This window comes from Anolis sagrei, chromosome 4 (genome assembly GCF_037176765.1).
Source record: "Anolis sagrei isolate rAnoSag1 chromosome 4, rAnoSag1.mat, whole genome shotgun sequence".
NCBI lineage: Eukaryota > Metazoa > Chordata > Lepidosauria > Squamata > Dactyloidae > Anolis > Anolis sagrei.
Genome location: NC_090024.1, coordinates 115944993 through 115964419, shown reverse-complemented (window position 1 = coordinate 115964419; position 19427 = coordinate 115944993). Strand labels below are relative to the sequence as shown.

The 19427-nt window shown below is 39.3% G+C and overlaps 2 protein-coding genes across 3 annotated transcripts in view; one reads left to right on the top strand and one right to left on the bottom strand.

Annotated features, from left to right (window-relative positions):
- CDC73 (cell division cycle 73) overlaps window positions 1–19427 on the top strand; it is a 164717-nt gene that overhangs the window by 96481 nt on the left and 48809 nt on the right. The window lies entirely within an intron of this gene.
- Window positions 1–19427, bottom strand: part of B3GALT2 (beta-1,3-galactosyltransferase 2) — a 54672-nt gene that overhangs the window by 3281 nt on the left and 31964 nt on the right. Inside the window, exon 1 of one of the 2 annotated variants that reach the window (XM_060774538.2) lies at window positions 2934–3653. The exons of the other annotated variant lie outside the window; for it this stretch is intronic. The gene's annotated coding sequence lies outside the window, so the exon portion shown is untranslated. Of the gene's footprint in view, window positions 1–2933; window positions 3654–19427 lie in introns of those variants that run through there. 2 annotated transcript variants of the gene reach the window in all.

Here is a 19427-nt window from a genome sequence, read left to right as displayed (position 1 = left end):
ATTAAATCAGAAAGAGGGGTTCTGGCTCAGAAATGAACATTAAATTCAGTCACATCGAGTGAAACCTGACCAATATATCTGGATTAAAATTAACAGATTTCTAAATAAGTACAGAGGCAAATTAAGATCTTTCAAATGTCAAGTGGTTTGTAAATGGGCTAAAACTCATTGCAAATAACTGAATATCTTGATGGAAGTCTTGGGTTATTTGAAACAAAAGCTGTGATTCATCTCATATCTACCACTAGGAGGAGCAACTGAGGAGTCAGTTCTGACTTGTAGTATGCAGTATGTATATCTGTACATAGTTTCCGAGCTATGTATTTGAGTCGTCAGTGATGTTATCAATGGAAGCAAAAATAAGCTATGAATTAATCTCAGAACAGGGCTACCTAATCTAATAAAGTACAAACATATCTTTAAAATGCATGAAAGGCTTCGATAAAGCAATATTGGAACACTTTTTCTTTCTAGTGGTGAATTGATTGATTGATTAAATTGTATATAATTGGGCCTAAGTCTAATATTTTGAGTAACAGTCAAGTAAATACTATTTTCTTTTATTTAAAATCCCTGTTAATGAAGGCAAATGGATTTATTTTGCACAGGTCCTTGTTAATTCCATGTGGCTACCCACGTTAGGCTCAGTTTTTAATAGCACAACTGGATGGAGCTAAAGGACATGTGAAATATGTGGTCTGTTGAAGATAGTTGTTTTAACCTCTAAAGTGTGGAACTAATATCAGTGCATTGTTTCCACACTGCAGATTCTATTTGATAAAGCTGCTATATATTTATAAATGGTTGTGCTGCCTGGAAAAAAATGACATGTTATTTTCAGTATGTTTAGGATTGTACAGGAAAAGTTAATATTTTGTTTTTGACAGTCATCAATGTCTTGATCTTGTCACCCTATTAGATTTGGCTTAACGTTGAACCTATTTTGATACCGTGTATTAAAAACTCATATTGTATGAAATACCATTAGCATAACTTTGCTGCTGACAGTAAAAAGAAGGTACTATAATTTAAATATTTTAATAGCTTGGTGTTACATCAATACTTTATATTTTCTGAGTGGAGTTTAGTTTTTCATCCTAGATGTACTCACCATTGAGTACCATTGAGCTATTGTTACACTAAGGCAAGTAAGTTGATGCATAAAATTTCAACTTCTAGTTGGTTTATTAGCACAATACAGAATTATCATAGCTGAGACTGTCCTTGATATCCCATGTATTTTATCTTTTTTATGTATTTTATGTATTTTATCTTCTATAATTTAGCTGTAAATCGCCTAGAGCATTCTCGGATGGAGGGCGATTAATAAGTTATTAGATGATGATGATGATGATGATGATGATGATGATACTTTACCTTTTCTAGGATGTGGTTTCCCCTTAAAGCCACTGCAAAGCAGTTCCATGGGATGAAACTGATCAAACCCCTTCTTACATTCTGTTTGTGCCCTATAACAGGCATTTTTAGACCCTGGCCTGTGTTAAGAAATACACATTTCTCCTATTTCACACCTTGAGTTCCCATTTGTCATGCTCAGAGTTGACTACCATTAGTCTTAGTATTGGCATCTATGCTGTTTGTGCACATTTGATTTTCTTCCTTGAGAACCAGAAAAAAGAAGAAAAGATTGAGATCTAATGCATTGAAAAGAACAAGGGAAAATAACTGTGAATGATGCAGGGCCTTATGTCAGTCCTGACACTATCTATCTAATGATTTACAGGAAATGAAAGAAGTGTTTATGTCAGTCACTTAAAATCTTAACAAAAAAATAGATTAAATGAACAACACATGTTTTTCCTAGGTGTATTTGCATTCTTGGTTTTCAGTAGCTAAAATTCTCCTCTGGTTGTGTCTTTCCTTTTCAAAGTGCTTTGTTTTTTTGAATCAAGCTTTCTTTGCATTTATAGTAGTTTTATTGCCTGTTAGTTTTGCCTTGGGCAAAGAAAACACATTTATGTTCAACACTCTTTAATGATTTAGTATTGTTTGTAGGGTTGGTTTTTTAAAGAGAAGCACTCTGGCACTAAAGGACTATTAAACTGCTATAGATTCAGGTCTTAAATTTTTACTGCAGATAAGTAAGCTGGATTTCGTATCAGGTCTTCATTGGTAGGCATTCTGTATAGAGCCACCAAGCTTAAATGCCTGGAAATGATGACAGTTCAGCCATGGTAGGTTTTTTTTTTAGTGGTGAAATGACCAGAACATCACATGCTAGGTACAACTTGGGGTAATGTGACAGATACTTGATCTTGAAGAAAACAGCTTTCTTTCTGAGATCCTAGTGATTATTGGCATTACTTATAGGATCTGGATGATTGTGATGTTGGTGTTTAGGACTCAAATCACTCTATTGAAGCTCTTTTGAAGGGGTGTGTGTGCGTATGTGTGTGAAGCCAGGAGTCGCTGATAATATTAATTAGATGTCACTTTGGGAATGAAGGAAATACAGAAAATACTAAAAGGGCTGAGGGTGGTATGGAATTTGCAGCAGGACTGCCTCATCTCTATTGCTGGTTCCCAGTGCTTCTCGCATCATAGCTGCGTTGTTAGTATTTAAGAATTACAGTAGCTAAGGATTACATCTGACCTACTTTGATTAACAGAGTATTTTTTAAATCAAATCAAATTTCTCATAACCATAGCCACACTCTTTATTAATCCGACATCCTCCTTTCCCAATGCCTCCAAGCCTTGCCATTTGGAAACATGGAACAGATTTATAAACAGAGAATTGTAAAGGCAGTGTCATCCCCTTGAATGTTTCCTATATTTTTATTCCCCTTCACCATTGATGGGAAGCTCAGGGTTTGGGAGGGAGGGGGAAAGGAAAGGGAGAGAGATAGCACTCGGTATGTTTCTATCAGAACATGCAGTTTAATGGAATATCATGCAATGATTTGACATACCTTCCTTGGTCAGGCCATTTGTGGTGAGAGGAATATGCTCACTGCAAACAGTTTTGGCACGCCATCCTTGAAGCCAAAAAGATGCTATCAGCCATACACATATCTCCTCCCACAGCAGCCGGCTGCCTGTGACTGCTTTTCAAGGTATCCAGTGCATCCATCTGTATGTTTCCTGCTCCGTTACCTCCCGTGCTCACCAGCATGCTCGCCTTGCTTTTCCTCTGGTCATCTTTCAAGAGAAGGAAGAAGTGCTGATTGCTTCCATTCTGACCAGCGTTGTCTGCTGCTGACAATGGAAGCATTGAAGCTTTTACAGTCGGTGTTTCCCTTGTTGGACAATGCAGTGCTGTGTTCTCTCTTCAGGATCCATATTTCTAGCGGCGATGCCAGGCAAAACAGCAAGAGCTAGAATCCGGAGCCGTTTGCTTGCATTTGATAATGGGATTTACCCTTCTCCCTTCATTGTTGCTAGGCAGTAACCAAAAGGGATGACTTGAAGGTGGAAGGGGGGGGGATTTAGCTGGGGGTTTTGTTCTGCAAAATCCAATCCATAGTTCCTCAGCTGCTGCACAGGCAAGCGGCAGTTTAAATGTGGACTTTGACAGATGCTGTCTTCTGACAGAGCAGAATTTCACGTCATTGCTTGGCTGGGTCCCACGTGATGGTTTGCATTCATTTGGGCTAAATCCAAAGGCAGCCGGAGAGCTTAGTGCTTTTGATTCTGTTCGGTAGAGGATATAGACTCAGGGCCAGTGCAGCAATAGATGGAGAGGGTGCTTATGATGAGGAGGATCAAATTGATGAGTGCTTTTTTAATCAGTTATCTTCTTCTATCTCTTAATCCTGCATCTTATTCCTCCACAGGCATTTTTTAAACGTTAGATATTTCTTTATCTGAATTCAAGCACATCTCTGCATTGAATGAGTACTACAAGCTATTTTAATATACTGGCTCATGCGATTTCCCAGAATCTATTCATTTGTGTGTGTTCTTGTTCTGGTTTTTTTGTTTTGTTTTTACTGAGTGTTATTTTTGCCTCTCAAAATGAAACCGCTATCTTCCTGTGCTTTCTCACCACTCTTCATTCTTGATGTGGAACTTTGTGATGCACTAAGATGAATTTAGATGGCTTCTGACAGTTTGATATGGTATCACATTTGTTTTTGTTTTTTTCCATGCAGAAATATCATAACACTGCAAACTGGACTTGGAGAACTATCTGAATTTCATTGTCTTTCTCTCAATGGAAAAAAAAAGCCATTTCTATATTATTCATGCAGTTCATGTTAACCCTGGTCTCTACTCAGTAAATGATTCCTTTTCTATCAGAGCTTATATAAAGCCCAATTTGAAAATATATAATGTAAAGTATAATATACTATTTGATTAATATATACTTCAAATGGTGCTTAATATGTAATTTATAATAAATGCTGGCACGTTTTCATTTATCCGAGTTTTTAAATAAGTTAGTCGTTGTGATAGAAGTTGCTAATCATGGGCATAATAGTGCAAATATTATAATTATATACAGAGTATTGGTAAGAGACAGCGTTATAGGAAAAGAATGAAGAATTTCTACTCAGTGTGCAGGAGAAACAAGTCAGTCTTTCCAATTATTTGAGAACATTCTATTTTTTGAAATTTTTCATATTTTAAAAGAACTGAAGTATCAAATGTGACTGCCCTTTAATTTATAAGATATATCGGTGTTACAACTGTATTGTCGAAGGCTTTCATGGCTGGAATCACTAGGTTCTTGTGGTTTTTTTCGGGCTATAGAGCCATGTTCTAGAGGCATTTCTCCTGACGTTTCGCCTGCATCTATGGCAAGCATCCTCAGAGGATGCTTGCCATAGATGCAGGCGAAACGTCAGGAGAAATACCTCTAGAACATGGCTCTATAGCCCGAAAAAACCCACAAGAACCTGGTGTTACAACTGATAATGAATAGAGGCTTTATCCCAAATAGTTGATAACGGAAGTGTTTTGGATTTTGCTTTGTTCACATTCTGGATTATTTACATATTCAAAACAAGATATCCTGAGAGATGATTATGAAGTCAGAACACAACATTAATTTGTTTAATATACAACTAGCCTAAAGGTAATTTTATACACAATATTTTTTACTAATTTTGTGCATGAAACAAGATTTGTTTATATTGAACCATCAGAAAGAAAAGATGTCAGTATCTCAGCCACCCATGTGGCCAGTTTTGGATTTTGGAGTTCTGAATAAGGGATACTCACCCTGCCCTAGTTTACTGAGATACCTGGTTTTCAGGTAATGAAGACTACTTGAAAAATTTTGTGTGTTTCAAAATTACTTCCATTCTTGTAAATGGCAAACATAGATCATAATTTCCATTTGTTGCTATTTAAATTGGTTCACTCTTGTACCAAAGAATTGCTTGCAATTTATTCAAATGAATCTGAAATGTTCATGGCATGGAGCTTAAGATGATAAACAACTCCACCTATATTGCTTGTCATTTTCTTCATATAAATTAATGAACAATGAGCATGAACACTAGACTCTTTTATAGTTCTGTGGTAGATACACATGGATTGCCATTTGCAAAGTGAAGTAGTGAGCAGGAGAGTAGGGAGCAAATTTCAAGATATGCATTAAGATGAAAGCTTATCCCAGACTTGCTGCAAGGGAGGGGGCCTGTGAGTCCTCTCTGAAAAAAGTCCCCAGTCCAGCAAGTTGATAGAGAAAGAACAATTTCAATTCTTCCTCTCTCCCAGTACTCCCCCTTCCCTCCTCACATGTTACCTTCCTTCCCCCTTTCTCCCATATTGTGTTTGTCTCTTCCATTAGCCAGAATATTATCAAAATGATCTCTGACATCAGTCCCGGGTGCTGGTACTTGCTCAACACAAGTCTTGCGTTTCTAATTTAGCTAACATATAAATTCACAATAACATGTTGTTGACTGGGATTAATTTGGGCTGTGAGCTCTCTACTTTCAGTTACCATATTAGGGAGCGCATAGGAAATGAAGGGACATGAATTTAGCCAGTTTGCTCGTCTCTCTTGTTGGTCCCTACTTCCTTTGTAAAAAAAACACTGTTTATTTAATTTTAAACATATTGCCTTTGAGCTAAAGGCAATATGTTCTTACCATAATATTCATAAATGCTTTTCATATAACTTCCATATTATTTCCAGTATCATTTCTAAATTAGATTAGTCTTTCTGCATATCACATCTAAAGAAATTTAAATGCAATCTATTCCTGACTAATGCTGTTTACAGTTTATAGGCAGCATCCTAGGAAGACATGTTTTCTGGACATAAAGCTTCAGTGTAGTTGGACAATATTTAATATTCTTCGCTGTACTGATCTGATATTGCACTCCATTGAAATTGCAGTTAAAATTATTTATTTTTGGCAGTGATCCAATTTAATGTAAAAACATAAGAATAATTATTTACAAATATCTAGTGATGGAATGACCATCATTGCTAATTCCTTAGTTTTTCACAGAATCTATACAAAACTCTCAGAGGGCAGGAATAAATAGCTACTGAATGGGTCAACACTCTCTTATCTGGTCCACATCACAAAGAAGTGATGTTTATTGGAAGTCTTCATACTGGATTTATCTCTCCAACATAAAGTATAGTTGGATAATAGCAAGACTCCAATACACTTTAAGAATGCCAGCTTGATAAAGGTATTCATGTTTTTAAAATCATTTTTGAGGCTAGTTATGATCCCAAATGCAGATATGATTCAGTATTGCAATACACTTGCTCTTTTGAAGGGAGCTGCTTTTTAAAAGAACGAGTGCAAGTTATCTGACATAGTTTGCATCAAAATATCCATGGTTTAAGAATTGAACATTCTTTGTCCTAAAATAATTGAGCTCATGGAGGTGAGTCTTGGTAGCAGAACAGCAGTTTAACCTCCAAGTGAGATCTAAATAAAAATCAGCATTTAAAGAAGTGGAATACTTTGATTATGATCTACTGGTATTGCTATACTGAGAAACACATAACTCTCCTCTTTCCAAGTTTACCAGTAGAGAATGTGAAAATCGTGACAGATGGATAGAGTAGATTGCTGTCCTTTTTGAAATTTCCAGTTGGTAGTATTCCTTTCTTTAGCTTACATCAATCTAGTCAAATTACAGTTTTCTGGATTTTAAATAATGATTTCTGTTAATTCAAAGCCAAACAAAATGGAGCCATTATAAGTGTGCTGCTTTTAGAAATAATCTCCCGTAGATCCTTTCAGAATGTGATTATTCTGTTTTAGTGGTGTTTAGATGCCTTTATTATTTATTTATTCATTTACTGTATTTGTATACCACCTTTCTCAGCCCACAGGCGACTCAAGGCGGTTTACAGGCAGGTTTTTTTTTTGTTGTTGTTGTGTCAGGAGAGACTTGAGAATCTGCAAGGAACTTCTGGTGTGAGAGAATTGGGCATCTGCAAGGACGTTGCCCAGGGGATGCCCGGATGATTTTTTGTTGTTTTCTATCATCCTTGTGGGAGGCTTCTCTCATGTCCCCGCATGAGGAGCTGGAACTGGTAGAGGGAGCTCATCTGCCTCTCCCCGGATTCGAACCTGCGACCTGCCGGTCTTCAGTCCTGCCGGCACAGGGGTTTAACCCACTGCACCACTGGGGGCTCCTGTTGTAGTCAAAATATTTTCTAGTTCACATTTAGTTGTAGTCAAAATATTTTCTAGTTCACATCTTACAGTGGCTCTGAGAATTTTTGAAGTACAGTTATACCTTGACTTAAGAGTTTAATTTGCACAGTGACTGAGTTCTTAACTCAAACACTCTTATCTCAAAGCAAAATTCTCACTAAAATGCTATTTATCCATTCTGCATTCACACCTCCACTCCCAGGAACCCCCCCCTTCCTCCATTTTTTGTGAAGTGTTTTTAAATAAGAAAATTTACTTTATAAATAAAAAAATAATGTATAAATGCACATTCACATTGAACAATTTTATTTAAAAATTCAACTTTTAAATGGTAGAAGCACAAAGTTGTGACGAGGAAGCACATTTGAGGCAACAAAATGTGTGTTGGCCCATGTAACAGCAAGGCAAAACCTCCTGTTTCACACGGAATAATAAACAAAGAAAGGTCAACTTTAAAAAGTTGTGGCAAAGAAGCACATAGTGAAGAGGAAGAAGCACCATTTTCTTCATAATGTACTCATTCCAGCCTCCTTCCCTCTCTTGCTCCCTCTCCCTCTCTTTCTACATGAAGCCAAATGTAACAGCATTAAAAATCACACAAAATCAACTAACCCAAAGTTCCTTGAAGTGAAAAGGAGTAAAGTGGACAGCAATCTCCCAAAGTGGACAAGAGCAAAGCAGACAACAATCTCCCAAAGCAGATAAGAGCACAAGGCATGGAGGCTGTTCCCTTGAAGCTCTAAAGCCCTGTAATCTTATGCTAGCATTGCCTCTCGTGCTCCCACTGGGGCTCCCTCTAGTTCTTAACTCAAAATGCTGCTCTTTTGTCAAAGTGAAACCTGGGCTGAGTGACAACTCTTAACTGAAAAGCTATTAAGTTGATACACTCTTAAGTCAAGGTTCCACTGTAATGTCTGTACAGAATGATTTGCTTTGGTATATAACATACTTTTGTAGTGTTTGGACTAGTAGTAGTCAATGATAATGTAGTTATTGTGTCCCTTCAAGTCATTTCTGAATTATGGTAACTAATTGTCCAATAGCCAGGAATTTTGGGAGTTGGAGGCTAAAACAGCTGGAGGACCTCAGGCCTGCTCTAAGTCAAACTTACTACAAGTTATCCTTGGCAGACTGTGGCCACGAAATCAGAAGACACTTCTTGGGAGGAGAGCAATGTCCAATCTCGATAAAATAGTAAAGAGTAGAGACATCACACTGGCAACAAAGATCCGCATAGTCAGAGCCATGGTATTCCCTGTAGTAACCTACGGATGTGAGAGCTGGACCCTAGGGAAGGCTGAGCGAAGGAAGATCGATGCTTTTGAGCTGTGGTATTGGAGGAAAGTTCTGAGAGTGCCTTGGACTGCGAGAAGATCCAACCAGTCCATCCTCCAGGAAATAAAGCCCGACTGCTCACTGGAAGGAAGGATACTAGAGACAAAGTTGAAGTACTTTGGCCACATCATGAGGAGACAGCAAAGCCTAGAGAAGACAATTATGCTGGGGAAAGTAGAAGGTAAAAGGAAGAGGGGCTGACCAAGGACAAGATGGATGGATGGCATCCTTGTGTGGGTGTGCATCACTTACTGGATGTACTCATGTTTAAATCTAGAAATGTTAGTCAAAACGTTAATATCAAAATCCTATCTCGACTTATCCATGGGGCATTTTAAGTTTGGTGCATTAACTCTTATAGTTTATTTATTTATTGTGTCATCAGCAACCATACTATTGTATTATATTTCTAACAGAACAAAACAAACAAACAGATAAAAAAACACAGGTTTTGCAAACTTGGTAGTTGATTTAATGTCCTTTGACCAGTAGCTGGCCACTTGGAGTGCCTCTGGTGTTGCCGCAAGAAGGTCCTCCATTGTGCATATAGCAGGGCTCAGGTTGCATTGCAGCAGGTGGTCAGTGGTTTGCTCTTCTCCGCACTCGCATGTCGTGAATTCAGCTTTGTAGCCCCATTTCTTAAGATTGGCTCTGCATCTCGTGGTGCCAGGGTGCAGTCTGTTTAGCGCATTCCAAGTCGCCCAGTCTTCTGTGTGCCCAGGGGGGAGTATCTCATCTGGTATCACCCACGGATTGAGGTGCTGGGTTTGAGCCTGCCACTTTTGGACTCTTGCTTGCTGAGGTGTTCTAGCGAGTGTCTCTGTAGATCTAAGAAAACTATTTCTTGATTTAAGTCGTTGACGTGCTGACTGATACCCAAACAGGGGATGAGCTGGAGATGTCTCTGCCTTGGTTCTTTCACTATTGGCTGCTACTTCCCGGCGGATGTCAGGTGGTGCAATACCGGCTAAGCAGTGTAATTTCTCCAGTGGTGTAGGGCGCAGACACCCTGTGATAATGCGGCATGTCTCCTTAAGAGCCACATCCACTGTTTTAGCGTGGTGAGATGTGTTCCACACTGGGTATGCATACTCAGCAGCAGAGTAGCATAACGCAAGGGCAGATGTCTTCACTGTGTCTGGTTGTGATCCCCAGGTTATGCCAGTCAGCTTTCGTATGATATTGTTTCTAGCTCCCACTTTTTGCTTGATGTTCAGGCAGTGCTTCTTGTAGGTAAGAGCACGGTCCAGAGTGACTCCCAGGTATTTGGGTGTGCTGCAATGCTCCAGTGGGATTCCTTCCCAGGTAATCCTCAGAGCTCAGGATGCTTGTCAGTTCTTAAGGTGAAAGGCACATATCTGTGTTTTAGATAGATTGAGGATCAGCTGGTTTTCCCTGTAATAGGCAGTAAGAGCACCTAGCGCTTTGGAGAGCTTCTGTTCTACCATCTTCTGTTATTAAGTGAAGAGTAGCTAACCAAGAAGCAAAAGTTTGGTGTTACATCTAAATAGGATATCTGGTTTGGAGATAGAATCTGAAACAGGGTCTGTAGTTTGTGTCTAATTCCTGGATTGTTGGGTATCAGAAAACCTCTTTTAGTTGCAGTTCTTCTTTCTGTCTGCCTGGGTAGTTTCTGGTTCCTTCAGCAAATTTTGCTTGCAGAAGTTGTTCAGCAGCAAGCAAAAGTGAAGCGCCTGTGTTCCCCGCAATTTTTGCTTACTATTACACACAAATATGACCACATGCTAAATAAGCAAAATGATAACATCCAGACACAAGAGTTTCTGATTTATAATTCATAGTCTAACATTGTCCTTCAGTAAAATTTTGTAAACCAGCAGATCATTCCCTCTCTATAGTGGATTCACATTTGTTTTAGGTGAAACACACTACAACTGCATTTAAGTTGCAAATTATAGGACCGTGACTGAGGATTGCAGAGTGTACATGCACACAGTTAAGCAGCCAGTTCATCTACACCAGTGTTTCTCAACCTGGGGGTCGGGACCTCTGGAGGGGTTGCAAGGGGGTGTCAGAGGGGTCGCCAGAGACCATCAGAAAACACCATATTTTCTGTTGGCCGTGAGGTTTCTGTATGGGAAGTTTGGCCCAATTCTATCGTTGGTGGGGTTCAGAATGCTCTTTGATTGTAGGTGAGTCCAAAGTGCTCTCTGGATGTAGGTGAACTACAACTCCCAAACTCAAGGTCAATGCCCACCAAACCCTTCTACCGTTTTCTGATGGTCTTGGAAGTCCTGTGTGCCATGTTTGGTTCAGTTCCATCATTGGTGGAGTTCAGAATGCCCTTTGATTGTAGGTGAACTATACATCCCAGCAACTACAACTCCCAAATGTCAAGGTTTATTTTCCCCAAACTCTGCCAGTGTTCACATTTGGGCATATTGAGTATTTGTGCAAAGTTTGGCATGCTTTGAGTCCCCCCAGGGGTGAGAAAGGCGGTAGATAAATACTGTAAGTAAATAAATAAATAGGTCCCGATCCATCATTGTTTGAGTCCACAGTGCTCTCTGGATGTAGGTGAACTACAACTCCAAAACTCAAGGTCAATACCCACCAAACCCTTCCAGTATTTTCTATTGGTGATGGGAATTCTGTGTGTCAAATTTGGTTCAATTCCATTGTTGGTGGAGTTCAAAATGCTCTTTAATTGTAGTTGAACTATAAATCCCAGCAACTACAACTCCCAAATGACAAAATCAATCCCCCCCAACCCCACTAGTATTCAGACTCAGGTGTATCAGGTATTTGTGTCAAATTTGGTCCGGTCAGTGAAAATACACCAGGTATTTAAATTACAATTGATAACAGTAGCAAAATTACAATTAGGAAGTAGCAACAAAATGATTTGGGGAGGGGGGGTCACCACAACATAAGAAACATTATTAAGGGGTCATGGCATTAGGAAAGTTGAGAAACATTGATCTACACCAGGGGTCCTCAAACTAAGGCCCGGGGGCCGGATGCGGCCCTCCAAGGACATTTACCCGGTCCTCGCTCAGGGTCAACCTAAGTCTGAAATGACTTGCAAGCACTCAACAACAACAACAACAACAATCCTATCTCATCAGCCAAAAGCAGGCCTACACTTCCCATTGAAATACTAATAAGCTTATATTTGTTAAAATTGTTCTTCATTTTAATTATTGTATTGTTTTTACGTGGTTTTTGCACTACAAATAAGATATGTCCAGTGTGCATAGCAATTCATGTTTGTTTGTTTTTTGTTTTGTTTTTTCAAATTATAATCCGGCCCTCCAACAGTTTGAGGGACTGCGACCTGGCCCTCTGTTTAAAAAGTTTGTGGACCTCTGATCTACACTGACGTTAAATCAACAATTGGGAGAGAATGTGCTCCTTGCCTGTGTGTTTACATCAGTGAAACACAGCCATTCACAAACAGTGGTGCCGACTGTGTAGCATTTAGCTTTCATTACATTTTGAGTGAAAGTTTAAGAATAAAATGCTTCTGCTCAACATTCAAAATCGCTGCATTGCCTATCTTTATTTTGGTCACTCTGCTAGACTTGTGGAGGTGTATCCTATTCCAGCCCTGTTTAATCATTGTAGGAGCTGCATTTTTAAAAAATCTAAAGGTTTGTAAAGACTGAATGTAAAACAGAAGATGAAAAACACTTCTACACACAATGACAGTTTCAAGATAGCCACAAGTGTCGCTGTTGCCTTCCTTTAATTGTCTTCCTAGTAAAATGAATCGCCTTAATGTGTTGTTAAACTCGAATTTGTTAAGAATCAGCAAAAATGACAAATATAGCAATTTTTTCCTATGAGGATTAATGTTGTGGTTTTGAGCAACAAGGGGTTAAAGATCTAGAGTTCTTTGTTTTCAGATTCTCTAGTGACACCAAAAAATTGTGGATAGAAATAAAACAAAGCTAGTTTATGTATTGAAGAAGAGGAAAGAAATCACCTTGCCTTTCTGAGTCGCAGATTATAGCTGATCTATTCCTGGGATTGGGTGTGCATCTGTGATTCTGTGTTTGTGTGTGCACTTTACAAGGTTAACTTAGCACTGAACCATTTTGACTTTTCAAAATCATTAAGTGATGTTGATTTGTTATGCTAAGCAGGAGATGTAACCTCTTTCTTTCCCATCACAGCAGGCTTGTAAATAGTGGCTCTGGCAGCTGGGAATCATTTCCATGAAAATGGTTCTCTCCTCCCTCCATAGTCAAAGCCACAAATAGAAGTTCTAATTGCAATGGATGTGAGTTTACTATTATCAATACATTCGTGTTTTGTTAAGTTTTCCTGCTGTCTTTACAGACTTAGATCACAAAAACCTATGGAGGTGCATTTATATTTTTAAAAAATCAGAATAATTTTTTCCTCCTGAACTCTCACCACATTGTGCTGCATGCGTTTTTACTGCAATAATGTGCCACAATTCGGCTATGTTTTTGTTCTCACCACTCTTTTTCTGCACCATATTTTGATGACATACTCATAAAAATAATATACTGACTTCATTGGTTATTAACGCTGGTTTTTCTACATCCAGATGCATATTAGGGATTCTACAACTACAGTAGTAGAAAATGTGTTTTGCATTATTCCTCTGTTGTTACCTTTTTGTGTATGTGCCTTTTGACTTAAGAATTTCATAGGGTTTTCTTAGGCAGAGAGTAAACAGACATGATTTGTTTACTGTAAGAATTTTTTTGTTCTGCTTTCTTATGATAGACCGTTGGTAAAGAGCATTGATAATATAACATGTTGTATCATACTATCCTGACGTAGGGTCAAGGAGTTGTCTCCAAAATAGAATATATAATTTATTATTATTGGAAGGTGTTACAAAATTACATTTTATTGGGGAAGTAATATTTGAAGGTCTGAAGAATATTGTAAAGTATTATTAGTAGTAGATACTATACAGATGCATGTACTGGTTTGGGTTCTAAATCATTTATTTCAGTCATTGACCAGCACAGGAAATAGTCACATTTTCATACAAACTTATAATATAATATAATATTATACTGGTATGTTATGTATACAATTGGTGTTTTCTATTTTTTTTGTGTGTTTCTAATGGTTATATATGTGTGTGTGTGTGTGTGTGTGTATATATATATATATATATATATATATATGTAGCCCCCAGTGGCGCAGCGGGATAATAATAATAATAATAAATAAATAATAATAATAATAATCTTTATTTGTACCCCTCTACCATCTCCCCGAGGGACTCGTTGCGGCTTACATGAGGCCAAGCCCACAGCACATAAATAAACAAAAGCAATAACAATAATCAATACAAAACAGTTAAAATAAACTCAAAACAGAAAATACACAATAAGCAATAACAATAACATATCGCAACATACAGCATTTAAAAACCTATGGCCGGGCCAAATGTAATAATTCAAATTGAAAATCAAAGAGTGTTGGGCATGAACAAGGTAAGACAAATTAAAATAGAGTTTTCAGAGAAAGATGAGGGTGCGCAGACAATCCTAAATCAATATTAAAGTGCGTTTGGGGACATATTGCTAAGGTTAAACCGCTGAGCTGCTGACTTTGTTGACCAATCCAGGGAGCATGGTGAGCTCCTGTTGTTAGCCGTAGTGTCTACCAACCTAGCAGTTCTAAAACATTCAAATGTAAGTAGATCAATAGGTACCACTCCTGCGGGAAGGTAATGGCGCTTTATGCAATAATGCCGGCCACATGACGTTGGAGGCATCTACGGTCAATGCTGGCTCTTCGGCTTAAAAATGGAGATGAGCACCAACCCCCAGAGTCAGACACAACTAGATTTAATTTCAAGGGGAAACCTTTAGCTTTACCACATGCGTGTGTGTGCTTGTGCATGCATGCATGCATGCGTGTATGTTTTTCATTGACTCTGTGAATGCACACATATGGAGTATCTGCGTCTGTGCAGACTCCAGTCTGTGCAGACTCCTCCCAGGGCATAAAAGCGAACCCAGGCTGCACTCTCCCCAGTTCCCTTTTTCCGCCACAAAGCTTGCATTGGAAACTTTGCTACGATGTCCACGACTTGCTTCAAGCAGTACATTCAGTATGCCACAAAAATCCCAGACTCCGACGGCCGCGCGAAGTGCCTTCTCTGCCTCTGAGAAGGCCACGTTGTTGGGACTTGCCGCCATTGCCTTGCCTTCATGGTGCAAGCTCACAAGAACTGGGCAGCATGCCGTAAAGCCTGCACTGTCAGCAATACTTGGAGCCTACAACCCCGGTGTCTTCTCAGCCACCTCTGAAGGCAAAATCTACCACCTCGGCTGCCTCGAAGGGCTCAGAAACATCCTGTTCGTCTAAGCTGCCTTGCACCGTGACTATGGTAATAGTCCCAACCCAAATCCGCACGGCCCGTTCTTCCTTAAACTCGAGCTCCCTCACCTTAGTGAGGTCAAACCGGTCCAACATAGCAACTCCGCCTTCCACTTTGTCAATGCGGATTGCTTTTAAACTGGCCCATGAAAAGTTTCACCAAGCTCAGTCTGACTCTGCTGTCCCTCTTCCAGTCCCGCCGACTCCAGGAAAGTCTCTTGCACCTCCTTGAGACAAACAACCCTCAGCCAATAAGAGGGCTCCTCAACAATCCTCTTCCTCGGCCTCTTTGAGAAGGGGCCACCTATCTTCCTCGGCTACCTCACCAAGGTGCTCATCCCCACTACAGCTGTCACAGGTCTCTGATACATCACTTATTGGAGGGCAAGATCCAGGACTCACCGACTCATTCAACCCATACGGTCACTTCAGTGGCACTCTGTGAATCCACACAAACACGCCTTTCCTTCCCTCTTGCAAACCTTCCCCTTTCTCATTGCATTTGTGGCGTAGGAACTGGGGAGCATGCAGCTAGGGCTCCCTTTTATGCCCTGGGAGGAGTAGGCAGGGTTACCACCAAAATGTAAAAATGTATTGTCGAAGGCTTTCATGGCTGGAATCACTAGTTCTTGTGGGTTTTTTCGGGCTATAGGGCCATGTTCTAGAGGCATTTCTCCTGACGTTTCGCCTGCATCTATGGCAAGCATCCTCAGAGGTAGTGAGGTCTGTTGGAATGTTTGTCCCAATGCCCTATAGCCCGAAAAAACCCACAAGAACCAAAATGTAAAAGTTTGAACTAAAGAAGTTTTCTGTTGGAGCCTATGCAGGCACTCCATATGCATGAATTCATGGAGTACCACTCGAAGAAATGTGGTTACAAGTAAGCAACCTGATTCTCTCTCTCTCTCTCTCTCTCTCTCTCTATATATATATATATATATAACATATATATATATATATATATATATATATATATATATATATAACAAATTAGTCAAGATCTGGTGCTTTTAGGGTATTTAGGCCCACCAACCTCTTTACTCAGGATCATCCCATTTAAATATCACAGTATGGAATGGTAGGGATGGTTGTCTTGACATTTTGCAGCACTATAGTTTCCACATTTCTTCCTACCACACATACTACGGAAGTAGTCTTACATGCCTGTCACGAATGCTTCTCTCACATTCGAAAAGGAACTGTGACTTTATGAAGCTTTGATTCAGCACAGCAGGGGAGAGAAGACTAACCTGCAGCAGCACTGAACATTTCAAAGTGAGAGAAAATTAAACTCTTATTCAGCAATGTAGTGGTTGATATGTCATACTTGCATGCATTGCTTAATAATATAAGAGGATAGAGAGATTTTAATGGACTACTGACCAGAAACTTCAAAGGGGTCTTTGATCAGTGAAGTTATTAATTATAGTGACAGCATTGTATGTGCTGTACTGTGTAAACACTTCTGGGAGCAGTACAGTATTCCCCTTGTATAGATTGTACTGCCTTTCATGGTCATTATGATTTCTTGTAATTTTTCTTCCCTCCGCTTTGCATTTTGTTTTGAATGAGATGTACCATTTGCATACCTTTTTTTTCTTTCTGTCCTTCCCACCAAACTGTTTCCAGCCCCCATTCCAAATTTATCTGACAAAAGGAATGGCATTCAAGTTGTAGTTTTCTTGAACACTGTCCATTGTGAAAAGAGGCAGTTATATTGTGGTTGAATGAATTTTTACTCTTTTCTTCAAGCCTTCAGCACACACTTTAGAACAGCCAGTGAATGAATTGATTCTTTTGTTTATCAGGATGTGGCCAGCCTTTATTCTTGCAGTTGATTCCTCATGCATTGCAAAGTGCCGTATCCAGCCAAGTTTAGAGACTCTGTAATACCACAGCAGTAAGGCAAAAAATCTGTTCCTGAATCCCGAAATGATAGATATCATGCTTCTCTGGAATCCCTTCAAGATCCAGTGCAGCTGAAATATTTCATAATCTTTTGAAACCATTGAATCATAGAATCATAGAATCAAAGAGTTGGAAGAGACCTCATGGGCCATCCAGTCCAACCCCCTGCCAAGAAGCAGGAATATTGCATTCAAATCACCCCTGACAGATGGCCATCCAGCCTCTGTTGAAAAGCTTCCTAAGGAGGAGCCTCCACCACACTCCGGGGCAGAGAGTTCCACTGCTGAACGGCTCTCACAGTCAGGAAGTTCTTCCTCATGTTCAGATGGAATCTCCTCTCTTGTAGTTTGAAGCCATTGTTCCACGTCCTAGTCTCCAGGGAAGCAGAAAACAAGCTTGCTCCCTCCTCCCTGTGGCTTCCTCTCACATATTTATACATGGCTATCATATCTCCTCTCAGCCTTCTCTTCTTCAGGCTAAACATGCCCAGCTCCTTAAGCTGCTCCTCATAGGGCTTGTTCTCCAGACCCTTGATCATTTTAGTCACCCTCCTCTGGACACATTCCAGCTTGTCAATACCTGTCTTGAATTGTAGTGCCCAGAATTGGACACAATATTCCAGGTGTGGTCTAACCAAAGCAGAATAGAGGGGTAGCATTACTTCCCTAGATCTAGACACTATGCTCCTATTGATGCAGGCCAAAATCCCATTGGCTTTTTTTGCTGCCACATCACATTGTTGGCTCTTGTTTAACTTGTTGTCCACGAGGACTCCAAGATCTTTTTCACACGTACTGCTATCGAGCCAGGCATTGTCCCCCATTCTGTATCTTTGCATTTCGTTTTTTCTGCCAAAGTGGAGTATCTTGCATTTGTCACTGTTGAACTTCATTTTGTTAGTTTTGGCCCATCTCTCTAATCTATCTAGATTGTTTTGAATTATGCTCCTGTCCTCTGGAGTATTGGCTATCCCTCCCAATTTGGTGTCGTCTGCATTGGTGAGAGATCTGCCTATGCTTCTCACACCATCCACTCCCATGCACATTTGCCCCTATTAAATAGAATATAGTGCTCTGTGAACCCTAACTATGATCACATTTAAAGGATGCATAGATTTTTCTTCCAATAGAAACCACCTGATTTCCAGTCTGAATCTACCATCCATGTTATCCAGCTGCTTTAACCAGTCCCTTTCTGTAGTATTTTGGAAACTGTTGTAATTTAAGTATGTTCAGACATCTATTTTGCACTCATGATAAGACCAAGAGTTACATTTGGGCATACCTATTCCTTCAAGATAATCAATAAGGTTGGATTATCTGCAGTTCACTTATTCTTCTAAAGATAGTGATGAGTGAAGTAGGAAGACCATGTAGGCTGAGACCCACTTCTAATCTTACTGTATTTAGAATGGAAGATACAAAACCATATCTTATGCATTGATCTGACTATAACACTATACGGAAAGTAACAATTCTAATTGTTTGGATGTTTGCTTCTTTTTGCTCAGAAGAACTGACAAGTTCCCACCCAACAGAAGTAATCCCTTATAGTGCTAATCCTTGCAGGGTTAGGAATGCACATGCTTTGCAGGTCATTTATTAGAAAATCAACATTTCTACTAAAGGATTGCTTTTATAATTCTGAAATATTCATACTCTCCTTCCATATAATACTTTCTCTCCTAGCCTAAATCCCTATGGAATAAGTGAATATGTTTCTCCATTTTTTGAACTATGCATTTTAAACTTACAGATCATCAAGTCTTGAATACTATAATGTATCAATGTACTATTAGTCTCCAAGTTATGAACAAGTTATGAGCAAGTTCTGTAGGTTTGAATTTGTATGTACGTTTGAACATGTAAGTGTAACTCCAACCAAAGTATTACTCCAGCCAAAAACATATCTATTTTTTTTGTTTGTTTTTGCTTTGGATAGCATAAGAAAGGGTTAATACTCCTGTGGTATCATGTCTTTGTATTGTTCAGAAGATTTCCCCTCACTTACTGTCCCTGTAATAATTTAATTTTGAAACATTTGGCTTGTGGAAACAAGGATTGGTGAGAAAGTTTAGTGGAGACACCTTTTCCCCATTATAACTCTTTCAGGAGTGAATTTTCCATCCTAGGGGTAGATTTCTCTCACTTCTTGTTGTCTCACCCCTGTTCTTAACTATGAGTCATTTGTAAGTCAGATGTTTGTAACCTAGGGACTGCATGTAATTGCATTTTGTCTCTC